This window comes from Astatotilapia calliptera, chromosome 23 (assembly GCF_964374335.1).
Source record: "Astatotilapia calliptera chromosome 23, fAstCal68.1, whole genome shotgun sequence".
NCBI lineage: Eukaryota > Metazoa > Chordata > Actinopteri > Cichliformes > Cichlidae > Astatotilapia > Astatotilapia calliptera.
In genome coordinates this window covers 17,217,607-17,237,768 of record NC_137443.1, presented here as the reverse complement: position 1 = coordinate 17,237,768, position 20,162 = coordinate 17,217,607, and the positions used below count along the sequence as shown (strand labels likewise).

Here is a 20,162-nt window from a genome sequence, read left to right as displayed (position 1 = left end):
CTGTAAGAAGTTTGTGTTTAACACCGCACCAGTCTTTGGTGTTAGGTCAGTTAATAATTGTTGGGATGCCTTTACTACACCTACAGTAAAGTAAGTGCGATTATTTAATTGACAAAAAAGACACTTATTTATGTGGGTTTTTTCTTCGCTTCTACTATCACTCCTCTGCTCTAGTGTGCTTTGGTGAGGAGATGAACTGTGGAGAAATACACACACACACGCGCACACACACGTGCACACACACACACACACACACACACACACACACAAACTCAGGGTGAACAGAGAGGAGAGAGACCCCTAAGCGATTCTAAAGGACAGAATGAATCGTATAATTTCGATGTTCTGTTGGCACCGAGGGTGGCCAAAAAACAAAAACTGTGCGTCATCATAAAAATGTTGAACAAAACTTTAAAGCAATCATTGGGATTTTCTTTTAAATGATGAGTTAACAGTGCATATTTGCAGATGGCATCCCAGGTGTACTCAGATATTGTGTTGTAGGTGCGAGTCACTGCAGGTGCGCTGTGTTTAATCCAGTGCAGGTGTGTGGAGGTGAGTGTTTCATTGAAGGTGTTTTGCATAGATGACATTTTGAGTTCTGTACCTGTTTGTGAAAGGCTGGAAATGTGGTGTGCACGTATACTGAAAGTGTTAGATATCGCTTCTGTGTGTGACATCACACGTGTATCTGCGATACTGTACCTATTTAAAGTGTGACATTCGCAATTGCTTGTGGGATTTACATGTGCATGTATTCCATTTGTATGAAGCAGGTATTGGTAACATTTCAGTGGTACAGTGAAATGAACTATTTGCTCCGTACCTGATTCTTATCCATATTTGTTACAATTTAAATCATCGTGTTTCAGTATTAGACAAATATCACCCAATTAAAGACAAAATACTGTGTTTAAATGATCATTTCATTCATTAAGGGAATAAAACTATTCAAATGTACCTGGCCCTGTTGGGCCACACCCAGGCCTGATTACTCCCAGACCCAGACTCCCAAACTTAAATAGAACCTGTCTGACCTAGTGAAAAAAACATTTTCATTTTTTGAAAGCTTTAAGTCGCATTATAACTAGTTTAAAACTAACACGGCATTTCGTAAAAAGAACATTCAAACATGATGGTAGTGTGATAGTCGGAGGCTGCTTTGCTGCTTCAAGATCTGGATGACTTGCTGTATTGATGAGAAAGCCTGGTCATCAGTTTGTGCTCTAAAGCTTAAGCTCACTTAAGGTCACTTGTTATGCAGCAGGACAATGATCAGAAATACACCTGCAAGTCTACCTCTGTATGGCTCATACAAACAAACAAAGAACAACAAAGATCTAGGAGTACCTCAGGAAGATGAATGCAAGTGATCATATACTTAGTGAATACCTCAGGTAGCAGAAAACTGAGAAAGAAGAGGACCAGGAACAGGAACCATCACAAAAGAACAGGCCCCTGCATGGCACGTACCATCAGCAGATAGAAATCAAGAAATCCTAGACTGGACTGAAAGACAACACAGTGTCACTATTCATGGCAGCACAAAAAAGGAGCCCTGAACACAAAATCGATAGACCTCAGACGTAGACTGTGCAAACAATCCCCCTGAGACAATCCAGGACGTAACAACATGGTGCAAAATGCCAACAGGCGGAGCATGCATGGAACACCAAAACCACATAGCTGGCATGGTATACAGGAAGATCTGTGCCGAGTATGGCCTAGAAATCCTGAGGTCACAGAATATGCCCCCTAGGGTGATTGGGTATAACTAATATAAGATTCTTTTGGACTTCTAGATAAAGATGGGCAAACTGGTGATGGCCAAACAACTGGACATAGTAGCGGTGGATAAGCAGAGGAGAAGAGCTAGAGAAAATGTGGAGAGTGAAGGCAATAGTGGTCCCTGGGGCAACTCAAACTGGACGAGTGGCCCTAGCAGATCCCATGAACGCCATCCAAGATCCCTGGCCAGAAGAGTGCAGTCGTAGGACAATCAGATAACAGGAAGTTGATTCTATTCTTTATTCTTCAAGTTTGAGTCCTCTACCCGAGGCCTGGGAGCTTAGCAGTGTCTTTGCTGTTCTAGAGCTGCACTCTTTTGAACAGAGATCTCAGGTGTCGTTCTTCATATCTGGGGGAGCCACTTGCCCAGTTTGGGGCTTACTACCCCGAGTCCTCTGATTACCATGGGGACCACTGTTATTTTCACCCTCCACATCTTCTCAAGCTCCTCTCTCAGCCCATGGTACTTCTCGACCTTCATCCCAATTTTGTTGTCACTTGATATAGCTACATCTATCACTACAGCCGTCTTCCTCTGCCTATCCACGACTACGATCTGTGGTTGGTTAGCCATCAACAGTTTGTCCATATATATCTGGAAGTCCCACAGGATCTTAGCTCAGTCATTCTCAGCCACCCAGGTGTGTGTCCCATTTTTACTTCAGGGCTTCTAGACCATATTTAGCACAGATGTCTACTTATATAACACCTTCTATCTATACCTGATGACATCTTTGAAGATGCCTTTAGTTTTATAAGGGCCAAATTGGCAGTTGTATAGTAGTGAAGGAATTTTTCCATTACTGTATGCGCTGGGAATTTGCAGGAAGTCCACTAGAGGACATTGCAGATATCTGTTCTAACAAAGCTTAAAACATGTTTCCAGTGAAAAAATGCCATTGACATTAGTGTTGGCATAAAATATTTCTAAACACAGTCAGTTCAAGATTACCTGATGTTATTGGCAACCATGTGAACAACAATAGCTGAGGTCAGTGAGAGCCAAGGTTATTATCGTTAACGAAAACTAACGGAATAACGAAAACTAGAAATGAAAAAACATTTTCGTTAACGGAAATAAAAATAAAAACAAAAAAAGGAAAACTAACTAAAACTGTAATGAGTGTTCACAAAACTAACTAAAATTAACTGAATTTATAGCAAAAATGTGTTTAGTTTTCGTAGATGTGTGCGTGTCATACAATAGTCAAGAGTGAAAATGAAGTTTAGTTTCCAGATTTTTTTCTTGCTGTCTCACTATGCCAGCAGGTGGCAGTACGTTAGTCGAGTCGTCTGTGTTGCTGCTCCGTCCACGCGCAGAATCATGTCAGGAAAAGTCGGGAGAAAGCGCCAGAGTCCAATTTGGGATTACTTTGAATATGACTGTGTTTTGGATAAAGCAAATGTCTTGTAGTGGAAAGAGACAAATTATGAGGGACATTTCTAAAGGGAAAAAAATCCCACAAACCGTAAAGTGCACTTGAAAAGCTCACACAAGAAGGCTAACCTAGCTTACCTTGAGAAGGTAAGGGAGCACACTCAACCCTCATCCACAGAAACAGAAGCTAACCCCAGGCAAGGCAGCGTGATGCATCCCGAGACAACAGGACTAGGATATCTACATAACTGTGTGAGTCAATTGCCTTCAAAAAGTTTATCAATTCACTTGAACCAAAATTACGAACACCCGGTGCTGCAAGAGTTAATAGTCTCATTGGGGCCAAGATATACATTTTATAGTTGCCTGGTATCAGTGGTTGTTCATCTGCCTTTATTTATTTATTTATTTATTTAAAGAACCCATAGGTGGGAATGTGAGTTGTCTGTCTCTGCGTGTTAGCCCTGTGACAGACAGGCGACCTGTCCAGGGTGCAGGGTATGGTAGCTGGAATGGCAACATACCCAAGGATAAGCAGAAGAGAATGACTGATATGATGAAACTGGGATTTTGTTACACTTAATTATTGCAAACACAACTAAAACTATAAGTGAAACTAATCAAAACTAAACTGAAACTAAGGATTTTCAAAAAATAAAAACTAAACTAAACTAGCAACCAATTGGTAAAAACTAATTAAAACTGATATAAAATTGAAAATCTGAAGTCAAAACTAAATAAAAATAAAAACTAATGAAAATTGCAAAACTATTAAAACCCTGGTGAGAGCAGGGATGAGCTTAAGCAGATGCAGGATTTAGCTGCCACACATATGGTAGCTTAAATCAACGGGGTAATTCACAAATTATTGAATCTAATTAGATTCTTCGAGAAAAGAGCTGTTTCTTTCAGCACCACTGCAGAGGGCACATTTGAAGGAGGTTAAATGGATGGAAACACAATTACCATTGTCTCTGCTGACTCAATATGAGACCATCAGCTTTAACACTGTTCGCAAGAGTGCAAGGAATGTTACCATAAGGAAGTAATAGAACTCAAAATTGTAATTTGAATAAGAAGTTGTCATATTTTGACTAAATTAACTTACAAAGTTATCTATAGTGATTTAGTCCTGGTCCTTAAAATCCTAGTATTTGTTAGGCTTTTACTTAGCTCTAATTAACAGGTGTCTGTGTTATTTCAAGCTACATTTCATAACCCATAAAGTTTATGAAATGTAGCTTGCTAGCTTTTCATGTAAAAACAACACACACACGCAAAACAATCAAACAAAAAAACAAAACACACTGGAGGCTAATGGGCATATTTACACTCTGGTCCTAGACAGTCATGAAGCAAAAATGATTTGTATGTATCTGTCTAACCATACAGGACTTTGAACTTTAAAAAATAAGCACAAGGTCATTTGAGTTGCCAGAAACTACATTGACTTTAATGATAATAAATGTAGATATAGTAGATATACTAACTCACAGTGTTGCAAAAAAAAAAAAAAGAATAATACGTTGTAAGCACTTTATAAAGGGTTGTCTTTATCAAAATGACACATTGGGTCAAAATGTAGCTGTAACAAGGACATATCCAAAGAAAAATCTCCGTTCACTGTAGCTTTAAGGTGCATTACATGAAGCCTTGTTGAAACCCTTTATTCATCCACAAAGTTATTGGAAGACCATGAGCTCTGCACCTCTGCACTGCCATGATTCCAGGCATTTGTTGAGACTGGTGTGGCTCTTGTTTGAAAGAACACATTTAGAAATTTTTCAGACACTTCACATTATGCTTCAGTGGCATCATGAGATAGATTAGTTGTTTAATGTCTGTGTGCATACATATCAAAGTGTTTTGTAAATTTGTTACAGGGTGGAGAATAAAAGATGCTTATGACAACATAATTTTTTAACATAAATTCTTCACATATCCTTTGTTGTTGTAACTTTCCTGTATTGTACATTTGGAAACAAAATGTGACTTATGTCAATATGGCACATCGTCTGTGTGTTTGTGGCATTTGTGTACTAGTAAAGATTAGTAGAGTACTAACTACTACTAGTCCTACTACTAGTTCATTTAGTTAGAGTAAATAGGAATAACTTGCACAAATAAAAAAATAAACTAAAGTGCTCCTACTTCAAGACAGTCTGTGAAGCTGTTTTGGGAGAGGAGGTTAGCTGTATAATAAACTAAAAACACCTCAATGTACATGTTATTCTAGATCATTTGCAGTTCTATTGCATTGCCATTACGTTTCCTCATATTCTTTAGCAAACATTACAATATTTTTTACTGTTATTGAAAGCCTCCAATGTGTATATAGACCTGTTAAAGAAGATGATATTCCAACTCGGCTCCATAGAGAGAAACAGACGGGGAAACATATCATATAACTGCAAAGTAAAGGAGTTTTGAGATTACTATTATTTATGTCACTTTTCAAGTTGTTTTGGGATTGTTTCTCATTTTGTTACTGTCACGTCCGGTGTGGCAGACGTGTGGAGTTGTAGAAAGGACCCAAAAGGCGGCAGCTCTGGTGCAGGTGAGTATTTATTTACAGGAGTGGGTACAAACAGCAATGGTGGGTGAACAAGAAACTGGAAAACCTAAACTGGGTAAAACTAACAAAACAAAACAGGAGCACCCATCCATCCAGTCGCTTCCGCTTCTCCTTGTCAGGGTCGCGGGAGCCTATCCCAGCTGTCATAGGGCGAGAGGCGGGGTACAACCTGGACAGGTCGCCAGTCTGTCGCAGGGCTAACACACAAGGACAGACAACCATTCACACTCAGATTCACTCGCACATTCACACCTAGTGGCAATTTGAATTATCCAATTAACCTATCCCCACAAGCTGCATGTCTTTGGACGGTGGGAGGAAGCCGGAGTACCCGGAGAGAACCCACGCAAACACGGGGAGAACATGAAAACTCCACACAGAAAGACCCCGGCCTGATGTTGGAATTGAACTCAGGACCTTCTTGCTGTGCGGCAACAGTGCTAACCACCGTGCCACCGTGCTGCCGGTGCACTAGGAGCACCGGCAGCGGACGGAGGTCCGGAGGCCAGCCACGCGAATGGCAACGGCGGCGAGCCAGGCGACGGAGGCCAGCCGCGCGGAAGGCAGCGGCGCCGAAGTGGACACAGTTCAGGGGGCCAACCGTGCGGAAGGCAACGGTGGCGACTCAGGTGAAGGGAGTCTGGGGGCCGCCCACGACGGTGATGGCGCCTGGCCAGTGGCCTAGAAAGTGGCCGGTTAGCTGCAGACCCAAACGAGGCCGGACCAGGCAACGCCGAAGACACGGAAGCCGGACCAGGCGACACCGAAGACACGGAAGCCGGACCAGGTGACGCCGAAGCAGAAGCTGCAGCTGGCGTGGAAGATGAGGCCGCAGCTGGCGTGGATGATGAGGCCACAGCTTGCGTGGATGATGTAGCCGCGACGAGTCTGAAGCCGGGCCAGGCGAGGACGACGAGTCTGAAGCCGGACCAGACAAGGCTGAAGGCGGCGGCGTGGAACCCGGAGACGGTGGCGCTGCAGGTGGCGGCGTGGAAGCCGGAAACGGTGGCGCTGCAGACTGGACTGATCCCTCGGACCCTCCAGCGACGACAGGAGACGAAGGCCGGACGGGCCCCTCGGGTCCTCCAGCGGAGACACGAGACGAAGGCGGGAGCGGTCCCTCGGACCCTCCAGCAGAAGACATCACCAAGCCAGCAGTCATGGAGCCCACTAGCTGACACAAAGGCGATTGGCTATGCACTGAGCACTGGCTCTGCCCAGGCAACGCTGACATGGTGCAGTTCTCAGGTGGCTGCTTAAACTTCAGGGGTCCAGAATCAGCTGGGGACTGAGACCTAACCTCTGGGGAAGCCCTGGAGCGGCAAACTGTGCCAATGGTGGCTAAACCATGAAAAGCACCTTGAGTAGAAACAAGTCTTTCTCCCTGCATGGAGTGAATAAGTGAAACTGGTGATACTGGAGCTTGAACTACGAGTAACGGTGACACAGGGGCCTGAGCTACAGGCGACACTGGAGGCGCTGGAGCCTGAGCTACAGGTGACACTGGAGGCGCTGGACACTGAACTGAAAGTGACACTGGAGGCACTGGTACAAACAGCAATGGTGGGTAAACATGAAACTGGAAAACCTAAACTGGGTAAAACTAACAAAACAAACCAGAAACAAAGATGCAGGGAGGTCCGGGGAAATACATACGGAGAGACGCATGGAGACCGAGGGGAAACAACACAGACGAACCAGCAACGACTAAGACAGGAGACAAGACTTAAAAACACTCAGAGAACACAGGGAGATCACGCACAGGTGGGGGACACAGCTGGGAGTGATTAACGTGATGAGACTAGGGAGGCAAACTAAAAACACTCACATAAGACGCAGACCTTCAAAATAAAACAGGAAACACATACACGCAATGACACAACAAACAAACTTCACACAGCCTGGGGAACACATAGGAACATGAAAACAAAACCCAGAATAATAATAACTACTAAAACATAAACACGGAGTCACAAACTCCGGATCATGACAGTTACCTGCATAATCTGAGATGTTTCTTTTTAATTTTTTAACAGGTTATTTTTAAGTCAACCAGTTTCTAATAAAAATTTTCCAGTGTAATATGTTCTATCAAGTAACATTTTGTTCTGTGTATAGTAAGAACACTTGTTCCATGAAAGAAACTTTCATGGAACAAGTGTTTTTGCTTTGATTACGGACATGTCATTATCAATGTGCAGTTTTGTGTTGAGTCTCATATATGGGCTTAGAGCAGAGAGATCGAGTAGACAGAAAATGTGGTTGCCATGCTGCTGCCATGTGCATTGATGTCACACAGAATAAGATGATGGTTAGTATAAAACAAGCTACTGGTTCAGGAGGAACATTTTTCTATTTTGGATTGGTTTTGATTGATTTTTTTTATTTGCTTTTGTATAACTTTTGTTTGTGTATAATTAAAAATAAGTAGGTTCCTTTTGATAAACTGAAAGCACAGACATCTTTTCTCTTCTTTTGGTATTCCCACTTTCTCAGCTCCAGAAGCTCTTCACAGGAGAAAAGCCAAAGGTCTCCATGTCTTTCTAAGTGTTAGAATTAAGCTAACCCATATCCCCCATGAGGGGAATGTAACTCAGACTACTGAGAAAGAGACACTATTTTAAGGTAAATCAGAGCTGAGACTTGTGTTTGGCAGTTAGACACCAGTAATCCCTGGGAGTAGAGATTTTGGTGACAGTTTACCTTCCACCTCAGTAAGAACATGGTAATAATTTAATCAAGGTCGTTTATAAATTCCTATGTGATTTCCAAATGGATGACCATGCAATAACCTGTTACTAAAATTTATATTATAATAGTGGCGTAGAATTCAAATGACAGCATTATGAATGACTAGAAAAAAGATAATATTACCGAGAAACCCTTTTAAAGATGCCAGCAAAAACCTCTGACTAATATTATGGTAATATTTTTGTAATAATACAGTAGACTGCTAACAATCAATTTTAAACATTTTAAACATTCAGCCTAATGCCTTTAAAATCATATGAAAATATCTATATGTTGATAATGGTGATAGACATATAATTTCAGTATTTGCACTATTTACTTGTTTTATTTTAAGGTAATGCAAAAATGTTGTGTTTTTTGTTGTTGTAGCTTATATGAAACAGGCTTCAAAATACAAAACGATACATTTTGAAAACTACTTTTAATATTAATATTTTCAAACATTATTATTTATAATTATTCATAAAGCATGAGTGTTAAAGATATTTTACTGTACACCAATGGGCAATAGGAGTTTACCTTTTTTAAAATCTTTGTTATTTATAAGCAACAAGCTGAATGGTGGTCTAACTTTTCAAATCACACTTCACGAAGGTTTTATTGATTTCTCTTTTTACACACACGCAAAAAAGTCTTTTAATGTTTCTTTAAGAGCAGTCTGTATAGGGGGCGGGGTGGGAATAAACTCATGTGGCTGTGGAGTTCCCTCTTAGGCCGCTAGGTGCGTCTCTGCTCCACGAAAGCTTCCGAGAGAGACTGGGGGCTGGAGGAGAGGAGGAGGAGGAGGGGGGAGAGGAAGAGAGAGCGAGAAAGAGAGGACGGCGTTTTATCAGCCAAGTGCAACCTGAATCGTGAGGAGCGGACGATGGGGGGGAAAAAAAATCCCACTGTTCTTTCTTTTTCTCTAACGTGACCGTCATTAACATGTAGACCGATTCGCGTCAAAAGACCGGGAGCGTAATGGTTTCTTCTGTCACAGGAGAATTTTATAGTTGTGAATAAAAAAACCCATTTTGGATTAACGGAGCACTTGTTTTGGACTAAAAGGGTTTCCTTAATTTCTTTCTGCCCGTGTGTAAATGTTGGACCGCATTTAACCCGAGTTTCTACCCTCTGGAGTGAAAAGTGCGCCAGTCTTATTTCCAAGGCTTATTTCCAACGCTTGAGCGTCGGGATTTTTTCAGGGGTACTATGTGGCTTTTGGAAGGACTGGACCTTAACCTAACGGGACTTAAGGCACAGAGGAATATTGTCTGAGGTGGAAAAAACAGCGCATGGGATCGTTTCTTAACGGTAAACACACGCTCATACTTAACTCTGAGCACTGTCGGGTTTCTGTGGGCTTTGAGAATTCACCGGTAGAATCAGCAACTGTGATGCAGTGGGTTGATTTTGTTTTTTTGTTTTTTTGACTTCATGATTTACACTGCAGAATTATTTACAAGATGTGGTCGAGGACAAGTTTATGTGGTTGAAATAACGAATAGCATTAAACATCTCCAAATGACCCTGTTTCTTCTTAGTCTAAGATGTAAGTCATGGGAGGATCTGCGCCTTGATGAGCGTCCCGTGCACAGCAGAAAGCAGCATCTCGTCTTCTTCTGTCTGCCACTTTTGACTCTCTCACTCCGTTCCAAGCGCATGAACGCACAGAGCTGCGCACTCTCGCCGACCAAGCTGCGCAAAATACTTGCTTTAGAAAAGAAACCTTTAGGTGAAAAAGGCTCAGTGATTTTTGTTTTTCGTAAAAATACTGACTTGCTTTTGAAATAGGACATATAGCTGATATTCGTTACCGTCGGTCGATCGCTTACCACCTGCAGACTGTTTGTGAGCGTGCATTTCTGTCACTGTTCAGGAGGAGCTTCTGTTAATGAAAGAGAAAATATTTTTAAAAAATTGTCAGCATTAAACATTTGAGGCAATGTGTTTGGTGTGCAGCTGATACTTAACATTTATCGAAATTTGTCTTCGTTTTCTCTTGGTAATCAAATGAATGCAAACCTCCTCTCAGGCTGATTGCTGAGGGTCAGGATGGAGGGAGATTCATAAAGTGTGTGTGTGTGTGTGTGTGTGTGTGTGTGTGTGTGTGTGTGTGTGTGTGTGTGTGTTGAATGGAGTCTCTCTATCCTCTCCTCGATCCAGGAGGAGGAGGAAAGTTGCGCCCGTTGGCCGCTGCGGGGGCACCATCATCATATAAAACTGGATGAATGCGGTATTTGTGTGTGCACGCCTCAGCGACTTGTCACACACACACACACACACACACACACACACACACACACACACACACACACACACACACACACAAATGCAGCAAAAAAGGACGCGTGGATGCTTCGATGTACTCCGGTCAGATACAATATTTAATGGCATTACCCCTTACCCCGTTACCCTTACACCCCTTTAAGTTCAGCCCAGATCAGGTACCTTTTGAGATGATGAGAAAGAGCTCAGGTACAGAAATGTCTGCACTTCTTGAGCTATTAGAGCATCTTTTCAAATGCCCCGAAGATCCCAATCAAGGCTGGACAATCATGCATATTTATGTATTTGCTTCAAATAGGCTACTGTTCAAAGGCAGCACAGCAGATCAAGATACTAATGCATTTGTTGAGATTTCCAAAGATCTAGTAACTAAACTAGGGAATGCGGATTCCCCGGACTACATATGCCACTACCACCTACCCCAAATTACCACAGTATGTAATTAAAGCACCTTAGGGCCCACTTGATTAAATTAAAAGAAAGACATGGCATAACTCATAATGACATTCTGGAATAAACATGGAACGCATAGTATAAGAAATCTCAAGGCTAAACTGTTTCATTCATCTAGTAATGAGATGTGGATGAAGAGTGAAAGGAGGGCAATCATGTGAGCGGAACACTGTTCCTGGCAGTAGTTGATGATGACATGATCTGCAGATGACCTTTTTAATGAAGTTTCGCATTGCTGTGTTTGCTGTGGATGTGTTTGTATGTGTGATTTGGATGGAGGTAGGGGGCAGTCAGTTCATACCTCTGTGTCTCAGGGGATCTGATCTACATAGCTTAGCCCTGAAAGAAAATGTCCATTCGCCACTCATCAGTGTGATCTTCTTTTTGCTCATCACACACCTCTATCCTTTTTAACCAACATTTTTCTACTTTCCTTCTCATATACCAGTTCTGTGCATGGCAGGGAGCTAGTTTGTAAATTATAGATTTGTTGGTGACTCATGCTGTGGTCCTGTTGTTTCACCTCACTCTCCACTCGGTTTTTATTTATTTGTTTTTACGTTTTTATTTATTTCTTTTGGAAGTTTATCTTGTGTAAAGCAGGGAAGTTCTACTTTAAACTGTTTTTGTGCCACTGGGTTTGGTCCTTGTGAATAATCCTCCAAATGTAACACTATGAACACTGATCTGAGCTGAATATAAACTCCAGCCTGTTCCTTCTTAACAATTTACCAGCATTCTTGAGATATTTTCTTTCTCCCCAGACACGAGAGCACTGGTTATTCTACTCATATCTGTGTTGTTACTAATAAACGGACAAGCCATGACTTACTACTAACCACTTTTTTAAATTGGTCATATGGAAACGGGACCTATCTAAGGGTTTTAAGTGGTAAAGTGAAGATTATGTATTGTTGAATCAGTGGTATAGAAACACTGCTGAATGTACCATATTTTAAGATCTAATTACACTCGAATCGTGGCGATGAAGAAACAATTAGAGGATTTTAAATATGCGTCTTTCTTTCCTGAGACAGCACAAAATAAATTAAGTATTGACAGAGCTACAGAGAGGGCACAGGGATTTTCACCGAGCTAATTTGTCTTTAATATTTAAGATAAAAGTGGTTCAAGTTTACATTTGCAAGTTGTTGGTGCTTACAGATCCAGGCCACGATATACAAGAATAGAGATTCAGTTAGTTATTTTTTTTTTTTATTAAATAAACCAAATCAACCCAAAGTAAAGTAGGGGGGAAACATAAACAGACACATATCAAGGTTATCCACTCATGCAAAACACCACTACATGCTGTGTTTATTACAGCTACAAAACACTTTTACGTTTGTGGGGAACCTATGAACAGTAGGAGTAAGAGTATAAACTATAATTCCTCTTCTCTGGCTTTAATAGTTTGATGCTGAGATTCTGCTTCAACATTTGGAAGCTCCTGGGCTCTAGGACGTGCTGAAGCTCATGTCGCTTCTTTTATCTTTTTGAATTTATTAATTGCATGGATTGTGAAATAAAACAGTCAGTCTGCATGCTTAAAAACAGAAGGTACAGACAGGATGTATCAAAATGTGAAACTCATCAGAAGTGATCATTTACACATTGACATGATATATGAATGGAGCCAGAGAGTCACAATTCCACCAACAGACCCATCCCTATAAAATATTCTGAGATGGAGCAAGCTGTTCCTGCTCAAATGAAGTAGACACGAAGGTGCACCAGGGATGGCCGAGGGGATAAACATGGTGTGCAGCAAAACAGAATACTGTTTTGTGCGACTTCTTTGTGGGAACCTTGTTTATGGCAGGTGCTGCTGAAAACGGCGCAATGGAGTGAGAAGACAATTGAGCCTTGTAACATCTCAGGAGTCCAATTTTTGTTTAAAGAGTTGGAGAACTTTGTCTGTAGCACAGAATTGCACAGGAGGTCTCAGGAGGACCCAGATTTGTTGAAGTACCTTTTAACTGCAAACTTGTCATCTGCACCATGTATTGCCACTTCTCTTCTTAATGTTGGAACCATTGGTTAGTCATATGTGCATGCTGTAATCCAGAAGTTACAGTTGAATGTGGAATAACTAGGAGCAGATTTCACAAAATGACCTGTTGCAACAGTGGCACCCTTTTACAATACTACAATCGAACTCAGTGAGTTCTTTATTGTGACTCATTCTTGTTTGTAAAGGTAGACTGCATAGCTAGGTGCACACCTAGTAGGACTGAAAAAGCCCGAATTAAAAAAATAATAGGTGTGGTCCAATAGCTATATTTTTCTATATAGTTGAACTATCATAATGTCCTGCACTGATAATGTATTATCATGTTGTGCAAAATCTAAGAGAGTCAACAAGAGTCCCCCATTATGTGAGACTATGTACTCTACTGTCCTACTTATGTCATGTGACAAGAAACTGTAATAACTAAGGAAATGTCTGAGAAATTCGTCAAGGTTTGTCTTTTACCTTGTTAAAGGATATAATTTAACCTTAAATTCACCACACACTTTAAACCTTAATCAAATTGTAATAAAAAGGTACATTTGCATACAGAAGTAAAATCTATAAATAAATAAAAAATATTCATACATAAGAGTTGAATGCTTGTCTGCTGGTGTCAGAAATTATGTGCTGTCCACTGTTGCACACACCTCGTAGTTCAGATATTAAACACTTTTTTCCTCTTGACATCAAAAAACAATGATTACACAAGAGCCTTTTCATTAAAAGAGAATGTGAAGAGCCAGAGTTCACATGAGTAACCGGTGAACTGGGATTAAGAAGGTCTTGGTTACGTGCACGCTGGGTCACCCTTAAAATTTTAATAAACAAAATAAAAATGTACTTTTTTTTTTTTTTTTTTTTTTGTTTGCCTGTCCCGTTTGGCTCTTTTGCTATCAGAATTGTTGTCTAAAGGCAAAGAAAGATGCCCAACGGATTTACTTTACCAAACTGACCATCCCAGCCTTGCCGTAATGGTCCATTTGATTCACCTTTTATTGTTTATTTTATTTTCACTTACTGAATACGGGACAGACTTGACTGGGGGAAAGAAGAGGAGAAAGAAAGAGGGAAAGAGAAACAGCTGAGAAGAGGGACGGGGGAGAAGGATAAAAGACAAAAACCAATAGAACGGGCAGAGAAAAAAAAAATGCATATATCAATCACCTGGATCACCTGCTGAGAAAGAAAAAAGAAAGCAAGCAGAAGAGAACAAGAGTAATAGAATAAACAACATCACAATGATATATGGGAATATGACAGTAAATACTAAATGTTAAACATTATTGTGCAGCACATAAGATCAACAGAACACAGTGTGCTTTGAGGTAGGAGCCAAAAAGGGTGTAGTTTGTGGGTGTGATCACCCGTGTGTACACCTGTGAGCATGGGCGTGCTTGCTGACGGACGTGGGTTACTGACCTGGTAGCCTGGCTGGCCCTGGGTGGGTCTGGGATGGGCGTGAGGTTCTGGGGGCGCTCCGTCTCTGGGCTGGGACCCGGACCGGGCCTCGGGGGCTTGGGTCCTGGTTGGTGTGTTGCCGGGGTTGTGGGCGGGTGGGTGCATGGGGGCCCAGCCCTGGAGCAGGGTGCCGCCGGTTCGTCGAGCCACCTGGGGGGCTCTTCAACTGGTGGGGGAGATTGTCACATCTTGCAGGAGCTTTCCTCTCCTCAGGAGCTCCCTCTGCAGGAGGGGGAGATACAGGAGAGGTGGAGGAAGATCTCAGCCTGGGTGTTTATTGTCTTATGTAGTCTGGAAGATGAGTGGATGGTGGGGTGGGTGCAGTTTTCTCTGTGGTGGGGTTGGGTGGACTGTCCCGGGCTCTGTGGGGCCGGGCGGCGCTGCTGCACTGGGCCCGGTCTGGATGGGCCTGGGCCCCCTTTCCCTGGCGGGTCGCGGAGTATGGGGGTGCCTACTGGGGTCAGCGGGGGAGCTGTCAGAAAAATGTAATAAATAGCAGTTAGAGGACAAATAACAAATATGTCTATTCATTTTTACATCAAGTAGTTTTTTAATGTGACCACCTTTACAGTCAGTTTCATTAAAAGCTATATGTAATGCACATATAATGTTCAGTAGAACGCAACATGACTTCCTACCAGTCACATGATTTGCAGGAAGTAGTGTTGCAGGGTGACATTTGTTGAACGTGTCAAATAACTGAATCACCATATGACTTCACACCCATCTACATTTCTGTGTAAGAAGCCAGCATGCAAAAAAAAAACTGAAGCAGAATTGAAATAATTATTTTTATTCTCAGTCTGGCCAAAATGAGTCACTGCTTTAATGAGAATTTCTGGTATAAATGGTGATTAACGCGCTGATATGCAACAATGGACTGTGCGAAGATACCATAGCATTAAATTTAAGTATATGCTATACTCTACCTTTCTCTGATTTTGTCAGTAAGGAGAACCCTCGAATAATAATGGGCAGGGACAAAACATTCATTTGACAGAAAGGTCTATATAGGCACATTGGTGAACTCTTTTTCTTGCTTTCTTTGCTGTGTGAGCCCAGCTGAACGAGCTGAACAGGTGTAGAAAATATAAATGTCAATGTGATACAGACAATAAAGTGTTTTGCTTTTGCCACAAAACCATCATCCTACACTTAACACTACTTTTGAAGAGTATAGCAGTTAGGAAAACATAATAATAGTCTTAAAAAGAAACAGCCCGATGTTGGAAACCAAACTGTGGGATTAACTGTGGGAATCCAACTCAAACTGCAAATTAAATATTGAAACAGAGCCAAATATCTTCCAACTGGATGTGCTTCCAAGTGAGAAACAAACTGCTAGCTACTATATTGTGAACATGTTGCAACTACTTGTCTAATGTTACTGCATTATTAAAATGATGAATGTAATATGTCAGGATTTGTTTGGTAGCTGTATGCAGTGGTTGAAAGCGAGTACTCTGTTTTATGTTTCTCTGAGCTTATCTGTACTAAAACATTTGTTTTGAGATTAGAAAGTCTGAAACGAGTAAACCGGCATTTTCATTTGTTACTCACTGGTTTAGTGATGTTGAGCTGAGGGGTGGTGTGTGGGGGATGGCTCAATGCAGCAGCATTCTACTGTAGCCTTCTTTTGCTTTTCTGGGAGGTTTTTCTTTGTAAACAAGTGCTTCTTGTTACTGTATACCCAGTGTCCCTAGAAATCCCATTCAAACTAAATTGTTCTTCAAAACAAGAATTATTTGTGCCAAGAGTAACAGTCAGAACTGAATAGCTATGTATTGTGTAGTAAGTAGAATGTAGCAGTGTAACAATTTTATAAACAGTCTAAAATTGTGATTTAAACATTCACAATTTTTTACCGAGGTTTTAAGCTCCCTGTGATTATCAGTGTGGAGCTGGTAATGCCTAGTTAAATTATGTTGGTCAGATAAAAGCTGTAATATTAAGATGAAAGTTATTTAGACAACAAGTGAAATGGAAATAAATCCATACCTTTATAACATAACAAGAGCTGTTACAAGTCTGTGTCCTGTTGCCTAGTCTTACATTAGATGAGTTAGGTAAATGGAACATAGTTTGTCATTTCTTCAAATTATGAGAAAATGTCATGCCTTTCCAGTCATGACTTTCTTTAATAGATTAATAATCTGCAGATTAGAATATATTATCATTTTAAATTTAGTATGGACACCCAGGTAAATACTTGACACTCAATAGATTTTTACCCCTCAGTTGTAAAAGGCTGATGGGGTACTGTTATTACCCTGTGGGACAGACGAGCAGAGGAGCGGTATGGACACCAAATTTGTGAATGTAATAACTTGAGAATCAGTCGATTTAGGATTTTGAAAACGATACCATACGTGCAGCTATTAAACATCTCAGACGAGCTTGAATCTCAGCGACATAAAGGTCAAAGGCAGAAGTCAAGTTTACTAAAAATGTTATGGATGCGATAACTCAAGAAGGAAGTCACCTAGGTTTGTCAAATTGATACCATAGGAACAACTCCTTAAAATCTTGTTTGAGCCAAGGCCCAGGTGACATTGATTTCAAGGTCTAGGTCAGAGCTCATGTTTTCTGAAAAACACAAAAAAATGGGAGTTTAGTTAAAAGTTTACATTTTAAGACAAACACTGTTTAGACTTAAATATTTTCGTTATCTTGTTAAATGAACACTGTCAATTAACATTACACTGATAACACCCCTGATAACATTTCCTGTCTCACGCCAACATTGGCATTGTTGTTTCATTAATTAGACATCGCTCCTAGCCACTACCTTACCTGATTACAGATGGCTGATTTTGCTGTTGGTTATTGGTCGCGAACAGTTAAACAGCTAATATTAATATATTTGCCAGTCGCGATAACGTTTATGATAACCGTTCATTAAAATGTAATTGTTCTTGTTGAAATGGGAGCTTTACTGATATCTTGATATCGCTCATAAAATGTGTGTAAGGTGTTCTGAACATCAACGGATTATCTGCCAGTGAGTGGAGTGGGTGTCTGTCTGCAACTCTATGCAATGGTATACATACATATGTGAAAGTAAAATCTTAATTCTGAAACAGTAAAAGCTTCTGGTGTTACAGTGTCAACTAAATTCTTTGGCCAGTAAATAAATGTAGATGTAGATATGGATCCAAAAACATCTGAAAAAAATATACTTGCTCATGAACAGTGTAGTTATATAATATACTGTAAATATACTGTATATATAGATAAACTCATATTCAGGCCGTTTTCAATTATTGGGGAAAAAAAATCCAGATATAAATAGATGCAATCAAAGGAGAACATAAAAAATCACGTATTAACTCAGCTGTGCTACATTGCTAACAATAAATAAACTTAAAAAAAAGTTTTTTTAAAGAAAAAAAAAAGAAGTGCAGTACTGCCTCAATAAAGTGGGCATTGATGCTCATACAGCTGATGGACCAAGTGTGTAACTTGACCATTCCTAAGTGATAGTGTGACAGTTGTTTGGCTCTATAATCTGTTTATACACTGGAAACTACCATTTGACTGAGAAATGTTTTTGGTAACAAGAGTCAGTACTTTCATCTGCTGCTTAAACTGAACATTTTTTGACTGCTCTTGTTGATATCGTGTATTTTACAATAAGGTATGCTATTGTATTATGACATCAGTGTCTTTCTTTATTTTTTGTTGTAAGGTATGGTACATAAGTGTTTGGAACTGTGAAGTCTTGCATTGTGCATTGCATTGTGCAAGTAAACAGTCAACTGTGCACCGTGCGAGGATGGCACTGCTTCAGAAGCATAAAAAGAATTTGTGGTGTTATCTGCCTTTGGGGGAACGTGCTTTTGACACAGTTTGCAGTATATGTCACTCTGCTTCTTTGTTGGACTTTAAATAGCCTGGGTCTGTGTCCCTCAGGGTGTCATGTCTGTTGTTCAAGTTTTCCATTGTCTTCACATTTGCCATCATCTTTTACCTTCCTCACATTGCTAACATACTAGTGCGTACGTCTGGAGTAGCCCATGCACCTGCACATGTGCTGCTGCCGGCTGCTCTTCCTACGCCATGTGTGTCAATCTAATCTGACGTGACTCCAAGTCTGTTCCAACCACATGATTGGTTTGGCAGGAAGCTATTCTTATTGTTACTGCCCTTTTAAATTGTCTGTCAAAACATGGATGAGATGAATTCTGTCCATTTCACATTGACCATGACTCATATTACAACTGAGGAAAGGTTTTTAGTTATTAGCGGTAGTTATCTTTATCATATTATTGCTCAGCCCTAGTTGACACCCATCTTATCTGGGTTATCAGTGGTCATATTATCTTTGAATGGTCTGCTACAGGATAATCCAACTGCATGTCAACAGGTGTGACCATTAACAAAACAATTCTGCGTCGCACAGGCACACGGTTTTATGCAAAGTGACCCACTGAACTGTCATTTAGTGCTCACGATTAGCTTTTCGTCACTCTGCCCTGGCCCTTGCTCTTAGGTTATGAGAGCCTTTTGCTAGCATTCTGAAATGACTTCGTACAGACGCTGTGGTGAAAGCCGATAATCATTGGCTGTGTAATAATTTTTTTTCTCCAAGATTTAATAACTGTGACAGTCCCTGCTGAATTATCTGCAAGTGCTGAATAATACTTTTTTATGCTACAGTGCAAGCAGCTTGAAAGACTCGACACAGTATCCTCCAGGACTTCTTGAAAAATAAATAAACTATTTCCATAGTGTTGATGTGAAGCCAAGTTGATGAATTATGAGATGATGGCTTTGCTCTTTTTTGTCTTACATTTGCCCCAGAGGGTGTCACTTTTAGAGTCTTCAAGTCCTTTCACACATTTGTATTAGCTGAAAGCTCACCTGAGGATGAAGCTGAAAAGAACAGACTGTGCTGGCAGGCTGATAGGGCTGTTAAGGTTAAGGCTGTTACATGGCCAGGGAGTGTGTCTTTGTATGTGCATGAGTGTGCCTATGTGCAGGCATGCATTACTCAGACTAGAGGTTTGTAGAGAAACAACAGTAGAAGTGGAGCAACGTTAATGGATAGCTGTACTTCCAAGAGACAAAGCTACTGAAGTCTTCTCTTCTCTTCTCTTCTCTTCTCTTCTCACACACACACACACAGACACACACACAGACACACACACACACACACACACACACACACACACACATTCGCCTACCAATGGCAGTGGAGATGTTATGGCAGGTGGTCATCTGTTAACAGCAACCAGCTCCTTAAGGGTCTCTGTGGAACCTCAGGGACTCGAGAGAGGAAGGTTTTTCAAATGTGCTCCTCAAACTAACTGGCTACAGTAATTATGTCTTTGAAGTAGACTTGAACTCTCACCAAGTGTAACACAGGTTGGAAAGATGAGTCGAGTGATTAAGAGAGGTAATGGATACTGGGGAGGGTGAATGTAAAAGGTTAGGAATGAGGTATAATGATCTAACCTGCACAGGTTCCTTGTGAT

General features: G+C 40.9%; 1 protein-coding gene across 2 annotated transcripts in view; it reads left to right on the top strand.

The window, feature by feature from the left end:
- Positions 1 to 9,292: 9,292 nt before the first annotated feature.
- Positions 9,293 to 20,162, top strand: part of nlgn1 (neuroligin 1) — a 290,365-nt gene continuing 279,495 nt past the window's right edge. For both annotated transcript variants that reach the window (XM_080297619.1, XM_026158032.2), the window contains exon 1: positions 9,293 to 9,785. The gene's annotated coding sequence lies outside the window, so the exon portion shown is untranslated. The remainder of the gene's footprint in view (positions 9,786 to 20,162) is intronic.